The sequence below is a fragment of the Sus scrofa genome, chromosome 2, assembly GCF_054392235.1.
Source record: "Sus scrofa isolate SSC_HxYL_T2T_F1_AM1 chromosome 2, Sscrofa_HxYL_maternal_Yorkshire_Landrace_v2.0, whole genome shotgun sequence".
In the NCBI taxonomy this organism is placed as follows: Eukaryota; Metazoa; Chordata; class Mammalia; order Artiodactyla; family Suidae; genus Sus; species Sus scrofa.
The window spans coordinates 117,426,341-117,451,289 of record NC_139384.1 but is presented as its reverse complement, the minus strand read 5'-3'; positions in this window follow the sequence as shown (position 1 = coordinate 117,451,289).

The following is a 24,949-nucleotide window of genomic DNA, read 5'->3' as shown; positions in this document are numbered from 1 at the left end:
ACTGTATTAGCTCAGCATCTGAAGGATACATTCCTGTATATAATGTTTTGATTATGTATCTTCTTGAGTTTTCTATGTCATCCTATAGGGCTACAAGATGACCAAGTAACTGGCAGGGATATTCATACTACTTTTATTGATCACAGTATGAAAAGAAAGTAATAAAGACATCAACAGTACATGGTACAGAATGACATCTTTATAGCATGGCTAATAAAGATGATTTGAAATAGCCCATTGACTTTTTCTATGCCAAGAACCTAGATTAAATATATAATTTAATCTTGCTGTATAAGTTGAAGGCATTTTCTTTTTTTGAGAATTATGACGTTATTTATGTCGCTAAAGATAAAACCTGCCCCAGCTTTCACTTTTTAAAACTCAGTTATTAAATTTGGCTTCAAGGTGAAATGTGGTGAGGTAAATGGGGTGATTGAGAGATTGGAGATGAAAGTTTAGATCTCTGGTTACAGAAGTGAAAGAAATCAAAATGTAAAGCCAAAGAAATATGAAAGTGCCACATAGCATATATGAGCTTCAAATTGCAACCACAAGCTATTTACTCCTAATATATTTTGAGAAATTCTTTTACTTATATTAGCACCCAGGTGGCATGGTTTTTTGGATATATGTGGAATATCCAGCAGATAAATATGGAGTCACTGGAAAATACAACTTTTTTCATTTCCTTGATGAGTTTTTCTTTTAAAAGAGGGATATTCATTTTTTTCAACAGCTATTTATTTAATATATGTCCAATATAGATTTCTGCTAACAATAAACTATAAATGTCAGTCCATATAAAAAATACTGGTCTGCTATGTGGAAGTACATTTTTGTCTCATGATATGTTCTATTCTGATAAAGACATCATGAAAGAAAGTATCTTACAGAAAATCATACTCAGTGCTTAAAAGGGTATTTAAAGAAATAAAAGCATCACAAATAGAGGAGTCCTCTTAAATTAATAAAATAAAAATTATATATGTTCTAGAAAAATAACTCAGCATATATTTAATACTAAGCTTCTTTTTTTATCATGTAATATACCTTGATCCAACCTAAAGCATGATAATAAATAAGATCTATATGACTGCAATACATATTTGTCAAAGAAGAAAAACAAACAAACACGTAACAAAGCCTAAACTCTCTAGATTGTTTGGAGGGAGCAGTTTATTGAGATAAGAAAGCCAATAGAGATGATCGACATGAGGGCAATTTTTTTTTTTTAACTTTCCTTGGCTTTGGGGGAAAGACTGAATAATAGATGATATCCCTAATTTGTATTAGTGGTACAACCCCACTTTACCCCTGTTTCTTTTACTGTCACAGTGCTACCAAACTCAAAGTACTTCCAACTTGAGATGTGTCTAGCAATTGTGAGACATTAGCTGGCTGTCTTATGATTTAACCCAGTTCTGACACTGTCTGCTTAGAGATAGCGTTAGACCCCACAGGTTAAAGCCTTAGTTCTAGGAGACTGCCCCCCCACTTCAGATGTCAACTGCAAGTTGTAGGTCCCCAAATTGCCCACAACTTCTGTCTGATTGACTATAAATCAGAGGCCCTTATGACTTCCTACTCCTTAGATTTGATTATCTAGAACAGCTCACAGAACTCAGGGAAATATGTGATTATGTTTACTGGCTTATTAAAGGATGTGATAAAAGATACAAATGAACAGTAAGGTAAAATGATACATGGGGCAAGATCTGAGGGGGGTTCTCAGACCCAGGAGCTTCTGTCTTCATGGAGTTGGGGTGCATCACCTTGCTGGTAAATGGATGTGTTCAGCCACCCAGAAGCTCTCTGAATCCCACACTACCGGGATTTTTAGGGAGGATTTATCACACAGGCATGATCAATCATTGTTTCCATTTCTAGCCGCTTTCCTCTACCTAAAGGAAAATCTAAGGTTCTAAACATGGCTTTGTCTTTCTGGTGACCAGCTGCCATCCAGGAGCCCACCCAAGTCACTTTATTAGAACAAAAGTGCTTCTGGCGCTCTTATCACTTAGGAATTTACAACAATTTTAAGAGCTCTGTGTCAGGAACTGGGGGCAAAGGCCAGTGTATGTAGGTATATATGTAATTTATTTCATTTATATCCATGTCATATGCAAATATACTGATGGTGGTGATAGAGGAGGCAGGTAATTTGCTATTTAGAAGAAAGTAAGGATATTCCTAATTTGCCTAAAATATATTTTGCCTTAAATTATGTACAAATGCTTAGCAATTCTTAAAATTTTAAATCAAGCCCTTCCTCCATTTCCCTGTCAGCTTGACTAATAGGTATCTCTTCTTCCTCTGTATTCTTCAGTACTTACCTCTCCCTATTACTATTCGATAATCATCACAAATTGCCTTATGCTGGAAATGACCTTCATTGTGTTTTCGTTTCACTGTCCCCATTTCTGCAGTGTGATAAAGGACCTCTGTGTAAATCACATGGTTTCATATTTATAACTCATCTTGTACCTTATATCTTATATATCAAATAGTAATTGGTTTATGAATACATAAAATAATCTCCTTCTTCTTTTATGTGAAATTTTGACTGGATTGATGACTCCTGAAATCCTTTTCCTCTTTAAGTTTCCAACATATTATGATTTCACAGGAGAGCATTTGTAGGTTTTGATAGATGTTATTTATTCTAATTTTCTAGAAAAGCATTTAACCTTGAAATTAGATTAAATTGGACACAAATAAACCACAAATTTTACATTTATTGTCTTGTCATATTAGATGAATAACTTGGGAATCAACTTGTGAATTTATGGGCATTCATTTTCTGGAATAAGATTTTTTAGGTCATATTATTCAGATTCTGGCCCCTTAATATTAGTACAATCCATCTCTCTAATATGACTTCTTCTATCAGTAGTTCCATTATCTGGTAAATCTACTGCATCACTTTGGAAATGTTCAGCCCCCCTCACCCCCCAAAAAAAACAACCAAAAAGTCTTGCATAGTAACCCATAGTTACTCTGTGGAAAATAAACCTTTAATAAACCTATTTTAATGACAAGAAAGAAAAAAAGAAAAGAAAGGAAAAAGGAAGAATGGAAAGATTGAATGAAGGCTAGATTGGAGGAAGGAAGCGAGGGATGGAGGTATAAAGGAAGGGAGGAAGGAAGACATGAAGGACTGTTAAAGCAGAAATGTCACCTGTTAGAGGCAGACTTTATTCAGAGGTCTATCAGGATGGGTGTAGGCACCATTATAATGGGGTTTTGTAGCACTTGAGAGAGACTGGATTCAACTCTGAATATAGAAAAACATGGGAATTTATAACCGTGAAGTTGGGAGTGGGGTTGGAGTGTGCAGTAGATAGAAAATTACTTAAGAAGAAACGTCAAGGGCAAGGGGGGGATTCTGGCAAAAGAGATCCAATGGGATTCTGGCAATAGAGATCCAACAGGATTCTTGCTGAAGGCAGGCATGATTGATCAATTATCACCTGGGGGTGGTGGAGGATGAAGAATCTGGTCAAGTATCAGGAGTGATCAGATATCCAGGATAGGGGATTCTGGCTAAACTGACACAGCAGGATTTCTGTTAAAACTGGACAGTGGAAAGTTGAACACCGAAGTCCAAAAATTGAGACCCAATTGTAAAAGAACTCAGACGAGACTGATTAGAATTTGGTCAAGGAAAGCATCTTTGTCATAGGAAAAACGAAGCAATACAGCTATAATTATGAAGCTTCTTCACAAATGGCATCTAGGAGGTGTATAATCTCCCCAGATGATTCTGGAAAAGAAAAAAAACTTCAAATTAAGCAATTTTAAATTTGAGGGTGTTTGTAGCACCATGATTCTGTGATTTTTGTTTTGCTAGCAAAAACTCCCTATGAACTTGCACCTGCGAAACTGCAGACTGAAGAGCACATTCAGCATGTCATTCTGTGTTGCACAAAAGATCAGGTTAGACATTTAAGTAATTTTAAGGATTAAAGGTATCAGTAATTTATCATTAATATAAGTGTCTTGAAAGGCATAAAAAAATCTGACTTTTTAATATTATTTCTGTCAGCACACTTGCTTTCCAAAATTAAAAAAAAAAAATAATTTGGGTTTCTTGTTGGAGTTTGCTTTACCTCTAGACTGTAACTTCCCTTTCTTAATAGAAAATATCCCTAGTAGGAACTATACTAGAGACATTTCCATGATCCTGGGATCTGTCTATATCATTGATTCTTTGCCAACTTTCCTGGAAGTATTAGCATATAGAAGCTCTGGCCGCAGGATTAAAAGTGGAATATATTCCCTGTAGTTTGCACTTTTATTTAACTTACCCCATTAATCACTTATCAGGAGAATAGCACCAAACTCACAGAAGACATTATAAATTTTTTTGCTTTTTCCAAAGCCCATGAAACTGACCTATCTGTTTGAATATTTATGGATGATTACAACATCCCTCTGGATTCTGATACTGTTTTTTCCTGATTCTTTAGTAGCTAATACAGTTTTTTCATAGCAGGGGAAGATTAATAACAGATGTTCTGAATATTTTAAATACAGTAGTATCCAATATGTTTTTTCATATGTTTATTTCCTTTCTTGCATTTGTTTTCAAGTTTTCTTCCTTTCCAATCCACTGAAAATGTTATTTCTATCTGTGAAATATATGATAATCATATGGCACTGTGTTATTTTATCTATTGATCCCTAGTATAAGTGCTGTCAAAACTTAGCATAAAACAGTGAAATCTCTGCCTTGCTGGGGCACAGATGGAAATGAATTTTTATTATAAGGAGACAGGAAGACAAACTTTTGGATTTGTATGACTATGTATAATATATGGAATTAGCAGGGAGTTTGCCTTTATTATAAATGATAGTATGGTGAGTCACTGCCAGAATAGAAAATGGGAGATTTTCGTTTCTGTCTTTGAAAAACTCTAATGATATAATCAAACAGAATTATGCTCTCATAGACAAGAGATTTCTGTTGCCTTCTGGTCTAATGCATTTTGTGAGATTTCAGAGAATTTTTTAAACCAAATTTCAGGCTGGTTGTTTCTTAAAATCAACTGTTAAGGAGAGTATGTGAGGACCATATTATCTGTCTTGGTTTGATTTTGTGCTTACTTATCTTCTCTCAAAGTAACCTAGTGTAGACAGACACAAACACAAACTAAAGATGAGGGCAAATCTCCAGTGGTGTAATGCACATGGGTAAGAATCAGGAGTTAACTGCATCTTCCCCCAAATTCATATGTCCTAACCTTTAGTACTTCAAAATGTAACTTTATTTGGAGATAAGATCTTTAGAATTTATTAGAATGGGCCTCTTTTCAGTTCCTGGATGTAATTTCAACACTGGAGGTGTTCCCTCCACCTACAAGCAGTTCTTTGGACACCAGCAGGGCATCCTATAATTCAACTCACTTCCGATAACTCATTTCAATTCTCACTTCTGGAGATGTGGTCAGATCCCAAAGGTTAAGGGTTCAGCCCTTACAAGATTGTCTCCTCCCACCCCCACCTCAGAAACCAGTCGTAAGGCCAGCTTGTCGCATGTCCTTCTGACTGATCTGCTATATATTGGTGTTCCCACAAGCCACTCCTTGGACTTCAGATGCCAGGCCCAAGTCCAAGTTGTTACCTGTATTTCTGACCAGCTATCTAAATCAAAGGCTCCCATAATTCCCTCCTTTCTAGGGTTTGGTTAATTTGCTAGAGCAGATCACAGAATTTTGAGAAACATTTTACTTACTAGATCACAGGTTTATTACAAAGGGATATAACTTAGGAACAACCATATGGAAGAGATGCATAGGACAGAGTATGGGGAAAGGTAAGGAGCTTCCATTTCCTCTCCTGAGCATGACACTCTCCCCAGATCACCTGTTTGCCAAAGAAGAAGCCTATCTAAAGAGGGCAAATGTCACTTATCTCCAACTATGGAAAAACCTACCCATGTGTCCATATCACTTGGTTTTTCATGTGAAACTAGAAATCTAGACTTTTATTTGAAATCTCCAAAGTAATGCTTTTTAAGTTCTGAAATCTAACAAAAATGTGCTTGTGACCTTGTTTTGGACTGATGGCTGCCAGTGTACCACCATATGCTACCTGTGCTTGAGACCCTTCTTGCCAACCCCCATCGCCAAATTCATGACTTTACTGCTTGTGTACTTCCAAAGTTTCAAAATTAGTCATGCATGTGTAAACTTCTAAGACTTTAGTCACCTGGTCCTTAGATCAATGTAACCTTCTGAACTTTGTGTGGCAGGTGTAGTAAGTTTATATAAGTACCCATGCTCATAGTGAAAGTGAAGGAAGGGCTAGGGAGGTAATAGCACTCAACCAGCAAACATGATTTCCACAGTGTTCTCATTCACTTATTCAGAAAAGGTTTTGGAAATTTACCTTATGAATGCCAAAGACTGGATGTTAACCAGATCCTTAAACTGTCATTAAGATGGTTGAGGTTATATTGGTTAGAAAGATGAGAGGGAAAGCAGCATTGAAATCATCGGTATACTATGAAGATTGAGTAATAATGTCACATTATAGAAATCATGTGTGAATCACTTGTAAAACTGAAGGTCTTAATAGAACTTTAAGACATCCTGGTGCCACTGTTTGTCTACCATTAGAACATCTCTGCTATCAATCCATCTTTTGTTTTGGTCTCTACAATGGCAGTTATGTAGTCATGTGTGTAATGAAGCATGCAAATTATGACTTACAAGCCTTTTTTTGGAAGTTGAGAACACAGCATCTTTATAATACAGTGAGGGCTGGAATATCTATCTATCTATATATCTATATATGTCATAACTTAGAGACATGACTGGCACATACAAAGGTCAGACTAAGTATTGTTAAGTTTATTATAAATATATTCATCTTTTTAAAGGATATATTTGATTTGCTAATTTGTCCCTTATTGCCCTTTTGAGTGTAATCAAAACAGTATGAGAAAACTAGATAATCAAACAGAGATTTAGTTGTTGAGTTTGTTTAGTTTTTAACTTACTGTTAAAACCCTTTCTGATTGGTTAAAAAAAAAAAAACGACTTTACATCTATCTTCTTTAGCTTAAGGACTTTTGGTTATAACTATGATTTATGATCTACGATGAAACAATAGATAATATTTAAAAACATTTGCATTTGAGCCATCTGTTTGTGTTATGCCTAAATATCAGATAATATATATGTTGAAAATTTATATTTACTGAAATTGCCCTAATACTTGTTCTTGCCTACTTACAACAGAAAACACAGGCTAGAAATGTTCTTGAGTCATGGATGGATTGAACAAATTTTATTATCTCTCTCAGAACATTGAACATAATGACCTGGCAGGTAATAGAGGAATATAATAGAACTTTATCTAAGTACTTAAACGTTTGTGGCTGGTGAAAATATTTGGGTTCTGTAATTAGGTAAATTTTTCCTCAACAGAGAAAAAGGGAAGACTCTACATTACCAGTTGCCATAGAACTGATGAGAACACTGATAAATATTTTCAGTAATGTTGATAGGCATTCTATGGAGGGATAAAAAGATACTGTATTAGACGTATTATAAAGTCAAAAGATTGTCATAAAAAATGGTGATGAATATTCCATAGCTGTTTTAAGTAGCTGAAAATAGCAATTTAAATACCCTAATTTTCCTACATGTATTTGATCTCAGAGTTTGCGTTTCCCCTAGTTTGCAACTGACCTTGGGGTATCTGTATCTTTTTCTTTTTTTTTTTCTTTTTTTTTTCTTTTTTTTTTTTTTTTTTTTTTTTTGCCACATCCACAGCACACAGAAATTTCAGGGCCAAGGATCCAACCTGAGCCACAGCAGTGACAATGCCAGATCATTAACCCACCTAACCACCAGGAAACTCCAAGGGCAACAATATCTTAACCACTTAACTGCTTTTCTCTTAAATTAGAAAACAGATGATGAAACCCAAGGGATGAAAAGCAGACACTATCAAAGAGAAATATATTGGATAATGTCTTCTGAGTTGACATTGTACACAAGAAAGCTAACTAACTTTCCACATAAAAGAATTTGAATTTGAAAGATCTCAGGAGAACTCAGTGTCAAAATAGATTATCCCTAGCATCTGTCATCGTTACTTGAAACTTGAGATTTCTTTTAGTTAGAGAGCTAGCTACAATTAATCTTTAAATCCCTTAGAAAGAAACTGATTAATAAATATTACATCTTAGAATGCCTCCCTGAAAAGAGTGGTGTCTTTAATAATATAAGAAAGCAAATTTATACTCAACAGAGTAATACTTGAAAAAAATGTTGTACATAGCTATCTAACTGTGTGTGTCTATTGTTGTTGTTATATATTGAAGGCAGGAAAAAGTTCATCTGTTCTAGCTTTGTCTCCTGGATTTTAAATAAATATTAAGTTAAACTGTATTACCTGAAGAATAGCTTAATCTTTATGAGGCTCTGGTCCAGTAACCTCCAAATTATGGCTCAAGACAAAGGTTGAATACCACTTCATTTCACTCATTTGACTGTGTATGTGTACACATATGTGTGTTATTATAAGCACATACATATTAATATTTTTCTAAGTGGAGAAAGAGGTTCAAGGATTTTGATTAAATAAAATTAAAAAGTGAGGCAAAATATCCTGAAGAAATTTAGAAATATTTCATTTTAAAATAGCAACAGCAAGAAACAAACTAGAAAATCTTATTTCAAGCCTTATAGACTAAAAGAAGGACAATAAATAAACCTGCTAACTTTTATGCATTGAACACTATATTCAGAAAAAGCTGGGGTTAATCACTACTGTATGCATTTTCCTCAACCATGCACATTTTTGGACATCTTTTCTCTTCCCAAGATATTTCACTTCCAGTTGGAAAGAGAACAAAACAGCGTAACATCAGGAAAATGACTTTTTTTAACCTTAAGTTGTGTGGCTGAAAAAGAAAAAGTTCAAACAGTTGACTTTTGTATCCCCAGAAAAGGATTTTTGAAAGATTTAGGAATAAATTTATTTTTAAGTTTTTTTTTTAATTTTTCTACCTGATAAAATAAATACTACTGAAAACACGCATGCCCATTTCTGTTTTATGTAGCACTTTCTTTTAGGAAAATAAAAATTATAAAAACCTACCTTTCTCAATAGTATCACAGTGCATTTCCTTTCAATCATTACCACGTAAAGTGGAACTCTAAGCAATATTTCTGTCTTTTAGCTGTCTGCACCGTCATCCTGATGGCAGCTGAACTTAACACACCATTCGTTTTCAGGAAAATGATGTCTTCCTTGCAACAAACTGACTCAAACGCTACTTTCCTGCTGTATTAATGTGTTTGTGTTGATACAAAAATCTCCATTAGTGTGCTTGCTTTCAGTATTTCAAGTGTCAGGTTTTAGACATTTATAAATTGACCCAAACTAAAAACATTTCATCATATAGAATAGGACACAGATAAAGAATATAGAAACCTGCTTTTAAAATATTCTGTTGTAACATCAGATACATGGTGCTGATATTTATGTATCAGGGCAGCACATCATTGAGATATTTCAGGGAAATGACAGTGCCAGGCTGAGAGAAATCTTATTCATATTAAAGAGGGAGCATGTTACTTCAGATGTCAAAACCATGTGGCATTGTAATCAGCTATTAAGTGTCAGTAACCTGAGATATTGAGCTGAAAATGAGATATCTTTTTTGATTATTTTTATAAGATTTAAATATGTTTTTGGTAAAGAAATCTGTCCTCTCAGAGGGCCCAGATGTTCAAGCACCAGTACAGGAAACACATCAATAATCACCACAGTACACAGGCACAGGTGCTTCTATAAGAACTTATTTTTCTGTTTGTCCTTGTAAGTCTAACTTAGAAAATCTATCAAAGTGCTTTAAAATTTAATCATAGAATTTCATAACCAGCCTTCATGGTAACAGTGATGTGAAGAATTTTTTATTTCTTTCTTTGGTACCGAGAGAACCTCGTTGGTGAAGAAGAGAGAGGAATGGGTCTATTTTCTTTTTGAATTTTATTCTTGCTAATCCATTCCAAAGGCAATAGTCTGCATCTATGTCTAATCACTTATGATAGAGCATGATAATGTGAGAAAAAAGAATGCATACATGTGTGTGGAACTAGGTCACCATGCTGTACAGTAGGAAAAATAATGCTGTATTGGGGAAATAAAAATAAAATTAAATTAAATTAAAATTAAAAAAGAAATTATAAGAACAATAATAAAATAAAATAAATAAAATAAATTTTATTCTTAATCTGTCTGTATCAGTTAATAGTCAGATATCACAGACTGGTAGGCAAGTGACTGAATTCAACCCTTACAAATTTTTGCCTTGACCTTAGTAAATTCTTTATAATAAGCTATTTTCAGTTGAGCGTCCTTTCATTCATTAACCAAATACTTTTAAAGCTATAGAAGTTTGAGATAGTAAAATACATGGATATAGCATTAGGCTAAAAATATGGACTTGGTGTGATTTATGTTCAAGTTCAGATTCTTATTTAGAATCAGGGTTGTTTGCAAAGTACTTAACACTTGATTCTCCCGTTTGCTTATAAAAATGAATATAATGATAATTCTAGCTCATATATTTAAAGAAGCTCAAATTTAAAAGGATACTGAAATGCTGTGCCCAGTACATGCAGAACTCAATCAGTATTAGTAATCCATGTTTAATAAGTGCTAGTTATTATTCTTTGCACTTTATTTTTAATGCTATATTAACTGTGACTTTATGAGGCTGGTGCTATTATCATCTCAAAAATGCAGATGTAAAATCTAAAGTACAGATTCATTAGGTTATTTTTTTGAAGGCTAATAATACACATTATAACTGAAATTGTAACTTGTTCTATAGAATTTTTAACCAGTTTTTAAAGCATTGGCTCTATACTTCGACCATTACATCATATGCCCTTCACTTTTATGCCTACTCCTCAACTATTTTATTTTCTCTATTACTACCTAGAAGTAACAGAATCTATGGAAATATTAAAAGTTGCCATCAATAATGATTTATGATCCCTGTTTAAAAAGGGGTTAAAATCTAGTGGAAAGACAGATGATTTGATTAAACAACATACGATGGAGAAAAGTAAATTTTAGATTGGATTTGACTATTAACCATACAAAACTGAAACAGTTTGTAAATATTTCTGAAGATTATAATGAAAGTGTGCATTCTAACCAAGAATTTCTCCACTGAAAGGGATAAAATATTATACCTAGAGGTTTCAACATGATGTGATGACAAAAAATAATTTTTCTATAACTTAACAAATTAGATCATCAAATAAACCATTTATGTATGCATTATACATTTACTCCTAAAAAAAAAAAAGCTCTATGATGAAGAAACTAAGATGTAAAAATTCAGTATCAGAGTTCCCATTGTGGCGCAGTGGTTAACGAATCCGACTAGGAACCATGAGGTTGCGGGTTCGGTCCCTGCCCTTGCTCAGTGGGTTAACGATCCAGCGTTGCGGTGAGCTGTGGTGTAGGTTGCAGACGTGGCTCGGATCCTGTGTTGCTGTGGCTCTAGTGTAGGCCGGTGGCTACAGCTCCAATTGGACCCCTAGTCTGGGAATCTCCATATGCTGCGGGAGCGGCCCAAGAAATAGCAAAAAGACAAAAAATAAATAAATAAATAAATAAAAATAAAAATTCAGTATCATGCCCATGGTCAAACAGTTTTTAACTTATTAAGTCAGAAAATGGGATAGAGAGTTATTCCAGCAGCCTCAGTGACAAAATTGAGACCTTAAATTTAAGTAGTCCTTGGGAAGACAAAAGGAAAGACAAAATGACCCCTCCCTCACAAAAAAAAAAAAAAAAAACCCAAAAAAACTTGCAGGAAGAATCTTTAGTACATGCTGTTGAATATGTGAGATTGGCCACGTGACTCTTCACAAAGGTCTTGGATACCTTCATTGCACATAGTATTTAGAAGACAACTAATGTGAAACTGCTACAGATATGGCTGCTAGCAACTGTGAGAGAAGTATTAGAAAACTGACACACAAGCGAAGGTGTTGTCTACAGATTTGGGGCTTAAGACTGAAGATTTGCTCTTTGCTTTCTTCAGTGATCCATTGGTTGCTTAGTAGCATATTGTTTAGCCTCCACATGTTTGTGGTTTTTACAGCATTTTTTTTTATTGTTGTCAATTTCTAGTCTTATAGCATTGTGGTCAGAAAAAAGGCTTGGTATGATTTCAGTTTTCTTAAATTTACTGAGGCTTGATTTGTGGCCCAGGGTATGATCTATCCTGGAGAATGTTCCATGTGTACTTGAGAAGATTGTGTATTCTGCTGGTTTGGGATGAAGTGTTCTATAGATATCAAATAAATCTATCTGGTCTAGTGTCTCATTTAAGGCTTGTGTTTCTTTATTGATTTTATGTCTATTGATGTGAGTGGGAGATATAGTTCACTACTATTACTGGGTTACTGTCAGTTGTTTTCATTCTGAGTATTTTTTTCCTCCTGTGTCAGAAACTCAATAATGGATTCTTAATTTCCTTTTCACATTATTATCTAGTGAGAAGGATAATATCTTAAAATTACCCTTAGTATAAATGCTTCCTTGAAAGTTAATCTCTAATCTCTATTAGTCTCTTTTAAAATAATAGGTGTTTCAGAAACTTCTTCATGGTGAGTGGGAAACCATCTCATTGGATGTACAATACAGCAGACATACTGTGTAGAAAGAACAAATGGCAAATGATATGAATGACTAACTATTGCTGAGATGAATTAGCAACTTATTTTAAGAAAAATATTTTGCACTTAATAATTTTACTGGTGTCTCAATAAATATAAATTTGTTCCATACTTTTATACATATATTTGCTGTATTTCAAAAAAAAGACTGCAGAGAGATGCCTATGTTGTTTGCTACTAACCAGTTGGAAAGAGGGTAGTATGTGCACTATTATGGCAACAATGACCACATTTTTGCAATTTGTATAAACATATCCTAAAAAACAAGTAATGTCAGGCAATCGGATCCATTATTAAAGGTTGGAAGGAAACTAGATATCAAGTAATCCATCTATTCTATGCTTATTTAAAGAAACCATGGCACACATACAACATACCAAGGTAATAGGTGTGACCTCTTTAATTAATCACAGACTCAAGGCTGGGAATAAGGTCTTCTCTTTTCTGATTATATACTCTACTACCTTTTCAATCTGATCATCCACAATACTCAGTCTTGTAAAGCTACCTCAGAGTTTAGCTTGTCCTCTTTTTCTATCTAGATATTTGAGATGCAGGATTGATTCAGGCTTTGTAGGACTTGGATGCCCTTTGATTTGCACCTAAAGAATGGGCACCAAAATTCTGGAGATTTGTTACAAATCCAAAAGCAGGAGCTGCAGGAATTTCTTGCTAAAACTCAGAAGATCACAAAGCAGCAGTGACTCAGGTATAGTGGATTTTTAGCATAGCTTTCACTGCTCACCTGCTGGGTTGTCTGTGGAGACAAGATGCTAGAGAGTTTTTGATTTTTTAGTTGCCAGGAAAATGAAGGCACAAGAATGGCGATGTGTGTTTATGCACTTTTTTTCGTGTAATTGAAACCATATTATTCACCATAATTTGTCTATTTTTTTTTTGGTAATAGTTCTTTCAATTACTAGCAAAATATTTGAATTCAACTAATAGAAAAATATTTGAACATTTGCATACAATATATGTTTGTCCTTAACTACATTGGCCATTTTATAATAAAGTGATTATTTCGGACTCAGAGTTGAGATGTTAGCAGACAAGTGGAACCTTGCACTTGAGTTCTGCACTGATATAAAGAACAATATGCATGAGATAGAATGACCAATCTGAAAGTTTATCTTTTTTTTTGAACCAAAATTCTTACTTTAAGGTTTTTCCCCCTTTTTCATCACTTAACACTTTGCTTTTTTCTGCTTTATCTTTATCAAAGCAGAATTAAGAATGCTATTCTGTTGGCTGGTAGTCACTTTCAAGCATTTCAAGAGGAAATGTAATACACTAATGGTAATAGCCATTGTAATGTCACTTAGAACTGGAGAGATTGATTCATATCATGAGAACTAATGTGATAATTTAGTTGTTCCTAAATCCTAACTTGCCCAGGACAGTTCCATTTTACACATTTTGCTCCAGAATAATTATTTATAATTTATTATCATGGTTTGGAAAATATGAAGTCTTTCTAAATCTATGTAACTTAGCAAAAGAGTAGTGGAGACCACTACTGATTGTACCAGAATATCCAAAGAATTGTCACAGCTTGGTTCACACTGATTTTTTTTTCCCTTAAGTGCTGAAGAATGTCTTCAGTTGAGTTGTCAGGACTCTCTTGTCTCCCCTATCCTCAGCAAAAATTCCCACACAAAATAAAATAAAAAAATAGGTTGCTACGTTTTACCAAAGAGATACTTTAAAAAGTAAATTGAACGTAATTTAATGGACCCTGCAAAAGAGGGTCTACAGCCAATCAATATTTTTGTGACTTTGCTAATATCAGTTCTCTACTTTTCATGCCTCAGTGCTTCTATGAACTGTTTTAAATGAAAAATAACTGGATGAGTCTAAATCTCTAATCTTAGCTTTTTACTATTTGATGAATTTCTATGAATTTTCAGTAACACACTGGACATTTCTACTTAGATGAACAACTGGAACATTAAATTGAATATGCCCAGTAAAACTGATCCTCTCCTGTAGTAAGATGCTTTTGATACCCCCACCTAAGATCTGCTCTACTCTGCCATGCTCATACCCCACATTAATGGGAGTTTTGCTGCTAGGCTCACAAATGTTCCCCTCCCCTTAGAAAATTACTTGTGTTTGAATAACTGCACTGAAAGTTATGTTCCTGAGTGCCCAACCCCATCCCTATCAGGCCAAGGCCAGACTTGATCTGAAACTAAGTCATTGCACGTTTCCTTCTTCTCTATCCTGCCTCCTTTACTCCAGTACAGTATTTTCTGAAAGAACACTGCTTTAGTGAACTACATACCATAGGATACCCTACCTATGATATCTATCCACTCCTGGCCCAACCATTCTCTGAGTGACATAGGCCCAAAATCCAAATAAATTTTCGACTTACTCTTTCTTTTTGAACTTACCTCAAATAAATCATAAAATCTTCATGCTTCACTTATATTTATTGATTTCATTTATTCATATTTATCTATACTTTTTTATTTACTATCAGTTCTGATTTATTTTTATAAGCTTCTTAAAGATATCAGTTCCATCTACCTTTCCTCCAGTTTATTTTCACAGTAATATTGTCATTTTTTTCTATTATTAATCTCAGAAACCTACAATGACTTTTTGTTTTTTTTAAAAAAAAGCCCACATTTCTCTATAATTTGATATTGAAAATATGTAAAAATTCAGCTAACCCTTACCTTAACCCTCTTAATCATAAACCCAGCAATACGGCCCTCTTTTATCTTTATCCACTAAAGTTTCATCACCTACATTTAACTTGATAAGAATTGCACCATGGATAATTTCCAGATCGTGAGGGTCAGAAATAATTTCTTCCTTGTTTGAATTCAAGTAACACTTGGTTAAACTCATGGCACATGATGTATTGACATTCAACTTTAGTCATCTTTCCATGATTTATTCCCCCTATAAGACTGAAATACTTTTAATTACTCCTTTTTTCAGCTTTCATAGCATAGTATGAATTACAAGTCAATATTTGAGTGTCTCAATAAACTTATCAATCTGATTCTGATGTCAATCAATATTTTTGTGACTTTGCTAATATTTTCACTATCACCCAGGGATGAAAAATCTACCTGTAATTTTCTATGTGACTCTGGTCATAATCTCATATAGTGGTTTTGGAACAGTAAATGAAGGGAGGGCTTTCAAATTTACATTAAATAAAGCAAAGGGATCCAAATCACAAGTGTGGTGGCCTAGCCACCATTTTCAGAGGTTTCAGTTCAATCAGTCTGGAGTAACTGCTCAGATGATACTAAAATACCTTATGATCAAAACTCCCAAAATAGAACATAGAATCCAAGCAAAATAAGTCTTTGATTCAATTTTTACAAATTAACTTTGACACCAGTTCCTGTTAATCTGAGCCTTGATTTTAGTTGTTAATGTTTTTCTTCTTACTGTCATTATACCTTACCTGGAGTCCATCCTTTTCTGTAACCAAACAGCTTTGCTTTTCATCTAAAATAGCTTTAAGCCTTCCTGTCACTTTATTTCAAAACCAGTTCTACAGTGTATCTCTGATAAGGGAAGGCTCAGAATCTGAGATTTTTTTAGATCAGCCAAATGTACAGTAGACTGAAAGATATTTTTCTAGAACCAAAGAATAAATTTAGATAAATAAGTAGATAAATAGACAAGAATGAGTTCAATAACTATGTGTGTGTGTGTGTGTGTGTGTGTACACACATATGTATGTACATACATATGTGTGTGTGTGTGTGTGTGTACACACATATGTATGTACATACATAAATAAGTATATATAAGTATATGTATAAATAAATGTAAATACTACACACATACACACACACACACACACACACACACAAACACTCCTTGTGAGAGAGGGAGCAAACATCAGGCCTAGAAAGGAGTTAAAGAAAAATTCCTAAGGTGGGAGTTATCTGTAATAATTGAGTAAAAGATAAGAGACTGATGTGTCTAGAGTGGAAAGAAGTATTGTAGGAGATGAGCCATTAATCAAATAGAACACCACAGCTCTAGTCTGAACATTGGTTTCTACACCTTCCTCTGTAACTAATTGATTGTATATAACCTTGGATATTCAGTCGGTGTCCTTAATCCTTGAGGACCTCATCTGGATGGTGAAAGTATTTGATTATATGCACGAAACTTAAGTTTCTTCCAGCTTTTAAATTTTGATAGAAAAGTACTTATTGAGCCTCACATAGAGAGAAGAGAATAATTTTCATGTTTAAAAATTACTGTGATATTGGGAAAAGAAAATACATGTCACAAAGCATCACGAATGTCCTTGAAGGAGTGAATTTGTATTTTGTTTTTCTTTGTGGGAGTAAACTAGAATCTCTCTAAGTTGTAGTAATTGTTCCTTACTAATGTGCCTGTGAGCTATATTTGAAACATTCTTTACACATAAGACATTTAACCTAATAAATTAAAAATAGGCCACATAGCACTTAAAAAAAAGTATTCCCTTTGAGTCATCACATTTTTCTTTGGTGTGTTTGGTTTAAAATTTTCATCTTTCATTCTCCTTGTGCCATTGTATCCAGATTCACAGTGCCCCCTGCTAACCCAATTACCTGCAATTTTGTTTTATATTAGAATTCTATCTCCAGTCATAGCTTGCATATACTGTAAAAGCAAAGCTTAAAAGGAGAACATCAAATATTTTAAATGTTTTGGGACTTAGTAGTGTAATAAGTATACACATGCAAACTCTACAAAGTAATTCTGTGGTGTAATCTGCAAGTGAAGTTTTTGAAAAAATTTAAATTGGCTAAGAAATTTTTTTTTTTTTTCTGGCAGTAGCTACAGCATATTACAGTTCCTGGGCCAGAAATCAGACCCATGCCACAGCAGCAACTCAAGCCACTGCAGTGAAAATACCAAATTCTTAACCTACTGCACTACAAAAGAACTCCATGAAATAAATTGTTATGCATGTTTGAATTAATGAACATAGGGAAATTAGGGTTAATGTTATTCTAGAGGTAAAGCCATTGGTTAAACTATTAATCCTATAATGTGTGGAAGTTAGTGATTTAATTCTACTGATTTGACTTTTAAACTGGATGAGAAACATTAAGAACAGAAGGTGGCAGGCCTGTCTTTGAAATGTGTTCCTACTAATAAATGTTTTCATTGCCCTTAGAATTTATGTCTGTCCAGTAAATACAGAAAGGTTCAGATTTTCATGCTCAGTGCTGCAGATATTAAAGTGACACTTTAATCACAGTAGATTAATCATGCCATTGTAACCATGACTTGTTTTATAATTCAGATATTTGTTTCCCAAATTTAAAACCATTAGAACCAAAAAAAAAAAAAATCCTACTATTTTAAATATTAAAGGTTTTTCCAGGGATGGCTTTATATCGGTGTTAGAATGGCATACTGTCTGTGGATTCTCCCCTTAAAATCTTCATGTTCGTTGATAATTTTGACAGAATGACAATCTTTTAATTAATGAAATCTTAATTAAATCTTTTAATTATTTATTTTGGATAGCAAGATAGATTGCTTTGTAACATAACTAGTATAAAACAGGCTTACTATGCAAAGTGTCATTGGAAATCACCTTGTATTTTAGTATAATCAAAGAAAAGTTTCTAGGTTTATATTAGCTAATTAGTGATATGGAATGATTTTAGTGAAGGCTATTTGGAACTGGTAAGTCCTCTAAATGGGTTATTAAAACTAAAGACGGGGATGTTAATCTTAATAGTCTTTCTATTCATTCTAATTGGGGAAAAAAGGAAGAAAAATGACAAAAGCTATAATGCAATTTTCATTAAGCAGATAATTAGCCACTGCTTTGAAAAATAGGTACCTCACTTTCCCTTGATGTTTGCTTAAACCCGAAATATTTCTACTTTACCAAAAATGGCCGTGCTTCCTATGAATTACTAATTATTTCTTTAATGACATTACATTTCAAGCTAAAAAAAAATGAGTTCTGTTTTTCACATGCAATAGCTCTAAATATCTGAGGTGATGAGCACTTCAGAAGGCTCAGGGAACACAGAGACTAATATCTGCCTCTATGTATGGTTTCTTCATTCTCGAATTTTGTTCACTAATTTTACAAATAGTCTGTCACAGTTTTTCTTACAACCAAGCTTTAAAAAATTTAAAACATTACCTAAACCTATAATTTACATTGAATTTATTACACATATTTTTGATGTCAAAAAGAACAACCAAATTAATGAAGAATCTGTCACCCTCCAGAAATTGTTCATTTCTCTTACCCAAGAGGATATCCAGGAAAATTCCAAGCCTGCAAATGTTAAGATAACTATTAAATATCTAAGAGTTTGAGGAAATAAAGCCACAAAAAACATTGATTTATGTTGACCATCTATTTATACAACAGTTGTGAGTTTGAACTTCAATGAGAATTTTCTTTTTTTTATATGTGATTATTAAAGTAAAATAGCTACATAGGAAGTGTGAAAAATTAGTATCAGCATTAAAAAGTAATAAGAGTTGGGGAGTTCCCGTCGTGGCGCAGTGGTTAACGAATCCGACTAGAAACCATGAAGTTGCGGGTTCGGTCCCTGCCCTTGCTCAGTGGGTTAACAATCCAGCGTTGCCGTGACCTGTGGTGTAGGTTGCACACGCGGCTCGGATCCCGCGGCCCAAGAAATAGCAAAAAGACAAAAAAAAAAAAAAGTAACAAGAGTTAATTGCTATCTTGCGAGAGCATAACCTACTTTTATTTATTTAATTATTTTGTTTTTTTAGGGCTGCGCCCACAGCATATGGAGGTTCCCAGGCTAGGGATCTAATCAGAGCTACAGCTGCCAGCCTATACCACAGCCACAACACCACCAGATCCAAGCCCCGTCTGTGACCTAAAGCACAGCTCACGGCAACACCAGATCTTTAACCCACTGAACGAGGCCAGGAATCGAACCCGCACCCTCATGGTTCCTAGTCAAATTTGTTCCTGCTGCGCCACTATGGGAAGTCCCCTACTTTTAATAGTATCTTTTCATTCCACTTTGTCTATATTTCTACTTGTCTCTAATTTTAATAAAAAAATAAACTAATTTGGAAAAAAGTCTTTAAAAATCTAAAAAATAAAATGATTTGTAGGTGCCATATACTGTTACTATATATGCATAATTTTATAACCAATTTACATAGTTTATATTATTATTTTCCCTATTATGTAGATAAGGAAATTGACATATTTTGACATATGATGACATATGATGAAGTTATGCTACCAAGGTTACTGAGTTACTAAGAAGTTGAGAGCACCTTTGAACCAAAAGAAAGCCCTTTCTCTTAGAACAGATTGAGAACTTGAATTGAAGCCAACAACAGCAAAAATAACTTTCAGAGGTACAAAGGTGCCAGTCACATTTAATAATCAGAAAACATGCCAGTGAAGTGGAAATTCTTAAAAGAATGATAAAAACTTGGAAAACAATGAAATACAAAAGTTTAAGTTTTTAGGTACGGCAGAAGAAAAATTTATTTTCACCACACCAAAAAAAGAAATGATAATTACTTAACTTGATAGAGGTGTTAGCTAATGCTACAGTGGTAATCATTTTGCAATATATAAATGTATCAAATTAACATGTTTTATACCTTAAACTTACCCAGTGTTATATGTCAATTATTTATATCTCAATTAATAAAAAGAAAAAATAGCATAAATTCCATAGTGCTTGGCATAGTTTATAGCCTATCACCGTTGCCCTATAAATATCGCTTTATATAAAATATTTCTCCAACAAAATCCCAACTTGTCCTTGCAATGTCTTTACTGTAGTAATAAGATGTTTGATGTCAATAAGTATCATACTTAATTTTACCTACCCTTTTCATTACCAGCTTTCACCTAGCCATGCTTAATCATGCCAAGGCTGTGTTCTCTCTTAATTATTCCAGTTACCTCTCAAAATGTCTGAGCAGGTCTGCAGTAGACCCCTTGTTAGGGGGTTAGATATTTTTGGCTAGTTTTTCCACAAAGAAAAAAAAATTCTTATATAAGTGTTTCCTGATACATCATAACGTTATTCTTTCCAAGGACATTATTTATGTTTCTAAAGAATTCCAATTGTTCTCGTTTTAATGCTCAATGTTGGACATAGCATTGGTTCTTTATTTCCAGCAGTCAGAACCTTTTTTAACTTCAACCTCCAATTTCATTGTTTTTTAAAATAGTTTTTATTTCATCCTTTGAACTATTTGTCAGCCCCCACATAGGTCCTATAATTGGATAGACTATCTTATTATTTAACCAGCTTTCTCTTTGTGAGTGTCTGCTTAAGCAATGCTGATTTCCTCATTTCCTTTTCTTTCTCTAGGTCTTTTCTAAATCTAAAAAAGCAATAAAGCTTCTTACTTCAACTAACTAAATTTATAGTTGACGTCTTGATGTTTTAATTCTGAGTTTTGCTGCAAGTGAAAGAAAATAATAATTGCATTCAATATTTGGATGGCACTTTGGGATTTCAAAATATTTTCACTGACACCTTCAAAACAATCTGGAGAGATATGTGTATAATTTATATCCTTTCCCTTATTGTTTTACAGTGTCATAAGCAGGGCCCAGAAAGATTAGGTGACATTTCCATGGCGTCACATAGTTCAAGTGAGATATTGTTACTCCACCTCCTGAGTGCTTTCTTTTCGACCAAACCTGGCAGCTTTTCAAAAAATAGACAGTATGCAAAGACTTTGATGTGTTTGGACTAGATGCATGTCAAGGTTGCTTCCAATCATAAGATCATATATTTACTACTGTGTCTAGAGAAAAATATGCCAGAAATTATTATTATTAATTTTTTTCTATTTTCCCTTGGTCTCTCCTGTTTTCCTCCTCTAATCGTTGTATTTTTTCCTTTCTCACCCAAGAGCCAGGGAAGAAAACTATGACCATTAGGGAGTGGGCATAATCACACTCTGCACACAACCATAATTCCAGGCTTTCTTTCTTCCCTGGGTACTCAGTTTTAATTGCTAGGCATGATGATTTTTGGTATATTGATGGGAAAATTTGTAGGAATTTGGGTCTGCTTTTCTATAGTAATGGCAACATCTGTAGGATGCACTAGAATCCAGGGCATAGTTTCTCTGCTTTACTTACTTCCTTCCTTACTTATTTATTTATTTTGGTGCATATGGAGGTTCCCAGGCTAGAGGTTGAATCAGGAGCTGTAGCTGCCGGCCTACGCCACAGCCACAGCAACACCAGATCCGAGCCATGTCTCTGACCTACACCACAGCTCACAGCAATGGTGGATCCTTAACCCACTGAGTGAGCCCAGGGATCAAACCTGCGCCCTTGTGGATGCTAGTCAGATTCATTTCCTCTGAGCCAGGATGGGACTCTCTGTTATACTTTAGTCTTAGCCCTTAGACTATGTTTACCATTTCCAACTGTTAGGATATAGCAACTTCCTAAATTTATAAAAGTCTGGGATAATGGCACATTTGGTAGCATGGAGTTCTTCTCCTTTGCACATGTGAGAGAAAGGTAATAATGTTAGAACTCCTTTGGTTAGTATAAATAAAATTCAGCATACCTGGTTTTTAATCTCAGTTATTCCCAGAATGTGAATAATAAGCAATACATTTTTGATGACCTCTCCAAATGCATCACTATGAAAGGTAATCAGGAAATCGGTCATGTGCGTGGATTTATAGATGGTTTTTCTTTTTGTAATTTTTAACTAATATATTTTCTCCACTTTTATTTTGTTCACATGAACAAGTGTAGATGAATAAGCCAATGAGTTTTTCAATGGTAATAAATAGAAAACACAGATGGCGAAACTGACACAAAGCATAGAGCTATTTTAAGTTGAATAACATAGGTCAAATTATTTCAAATTTAAGTCTTTGATTCACTACTGGCCAATAAAATTTCAATCATTACCAACAATGAAAGTTCCAATGCCTTTTGTACTATGACAGTTCTATAGAGAAATACATTTTAGTGCTACGATTACCATTTGATGATGCTTAAGAAATACCTACATTAAATTTTTATTGTTTTTTTTTTTGTTGTTGTTGTTTGTTTTTTGCTTTTTAGGGTTGCACCTGTGGCATATGGAGTTTCCCAGGCTAGGGATCAAATCGGAGCTACAGCTGCCGGCCTACACCACAGCCACAGCAACATCAGATTCGATCCAGCGCTGCAGCCTACATCACAGCTCATGGCAATGCCAGATCCTTAACTCACAGAGCGAGGCCAGGGGTCAAACCCGCAACCTCATGGTTCCTACTCAGATTCGTTTCCGCCGTGCCACAACAGGAGCTCCTATGCTGACTTTTTAAATTTTGAGAATAAGAGTCACTTTTGCAACAACTTAGAATCTTTATGTTAATGAAAAATTACATAGATCTAACTTTATTATTGGGCCATAGTCAGGTCATAGTTATAACCATAACTATCATTTTCTCTGTAGATATTCCTAATATATAGTCTCTAATAAGATTATTGGATAAGCCTCAAGTGTATAATAAATTTAAATGTCTACTAGTCAATTCATATATGCCAAAAGAGATTACCTTGATTTCATGAAGTAACCATATTTTAAAGAAAGTATGAGAAGTGAATAATATAGAAGAAAGATTTTAACAGTGGTTGTTATAACTAATCAATAACTAGAAAAATGAGGCAACTGTATGCACCAATTTGATAAGCAATATTATAGTTCTTGATTATCAGTATTGTGAGCTAACTGGCCGTGAGAGGTGAGTAGGCATGGAAACCTTGAATATATTCTGCTTCTGGGTCAAAGAGACCTTGAAAAATCAGAGGCAAACAAAAAAATGCACCAGGACATTGATTTGTAATTTACCTTTTCTGAACAAATATCCTGGTGATTTTTTACTGTCTCTCTAAAATTTAAGACAGTAATCCTGGGATCGAAGTAAACTTTCTCTAGCTAGCCCTTTTGCAGAGAAAAATTGTAAAAATTTAAAAAGAGATTGGATATGTTCTTACCCTGTTCTCCTGTAACTTACTAGTTGGTCAGCATTGTTAATTACTTTACATAAATTTATGAAACAAACCTGGAAATTTCTTAAAGCAAGTTTTACGAGACTGAAAAACATTGTAAAATAAATAATCAATGGCCAGTACACACCCAGAGCATCAGAAAGATGGAACATAAATTCCTTACTATTCTACCACATAGGACATTGTTATTTAGGCCTGACCAACAGCTTGGCCATGATTGAAGATCTATAGCTAAGTCTGACAGCAGCTTGGCCATGATTGAAGACCCAGGGCTAAGGCTCTTAACCAGCTGCACACTAAACTTTCCTACATGAGAGATAAGTTACAGTTCTACCTTATTCTTTGTTCTGCTCTGTGATTTCAAAATTATCTCCTTCCATGTTTTAACTTGTCTAGATTCTAACTACATTCCCATAGGTTTTATATTTTGGTAGAGAACATTGTTATGCCATTTCAAAGTTTAAATAAAATATGTACATCTGTTAACTAATGTGGACTTTGGGAATATGGGTAGGGAAAGTATTCTTATTAGTTCCTTTCATAGTTGTACAAACTCTATGTTTATGGAGTTTGAGAGAAAAATCTTCAGTGAAGTCATAAGGCTGGTAAGTGGTAGAGCTAACACATCTATGGTGACTGCATCCAGTTCTCATTTTCTTTTCATTGTACTATTAATTTTCCCAGCAAAAAGTGTGGCTCTCTTGTACTTGACCATATATAAAGAATTATATTTCCCAAGATTCTAAAATAAGAATATTTTGATTAATCAAGAGATGTTTTACTTCCCAAGATTTAACACCAATTTTTAGTGAACATAGGGAGCAAAAGTTTATTTAATATAATTTGTTGCTGTTAACACAGATTTTGTTTAACTTAATTGGAGTATAGTTGATTAGAATGTTGTGTTAGTTTCAGGTGTACAACAAAGTGAACCAGTTATACAAATACATATATCCATTCTTTTTCAGGTTTTTTTCCCATGTAACTTATTACAGAATATTGAATAGAATTTGCTGTGCTATACAACAGGTCCTTGTCAGTGATCTATTTTATATATAGTAGTGTGTATATGTTAATCCCAACCTCCTAATTTATCTTCCACCTTCTCTTTCCCCTTTGGTAACCATAAATTTGAATTCGAAATCAGCACAGGTATCTTTACCTGCCCATGTAAAGCATAACTCAGCACAAAAATCCACAGATGGCTTTTGATATTATTGTCTTTTCAAAATATTTA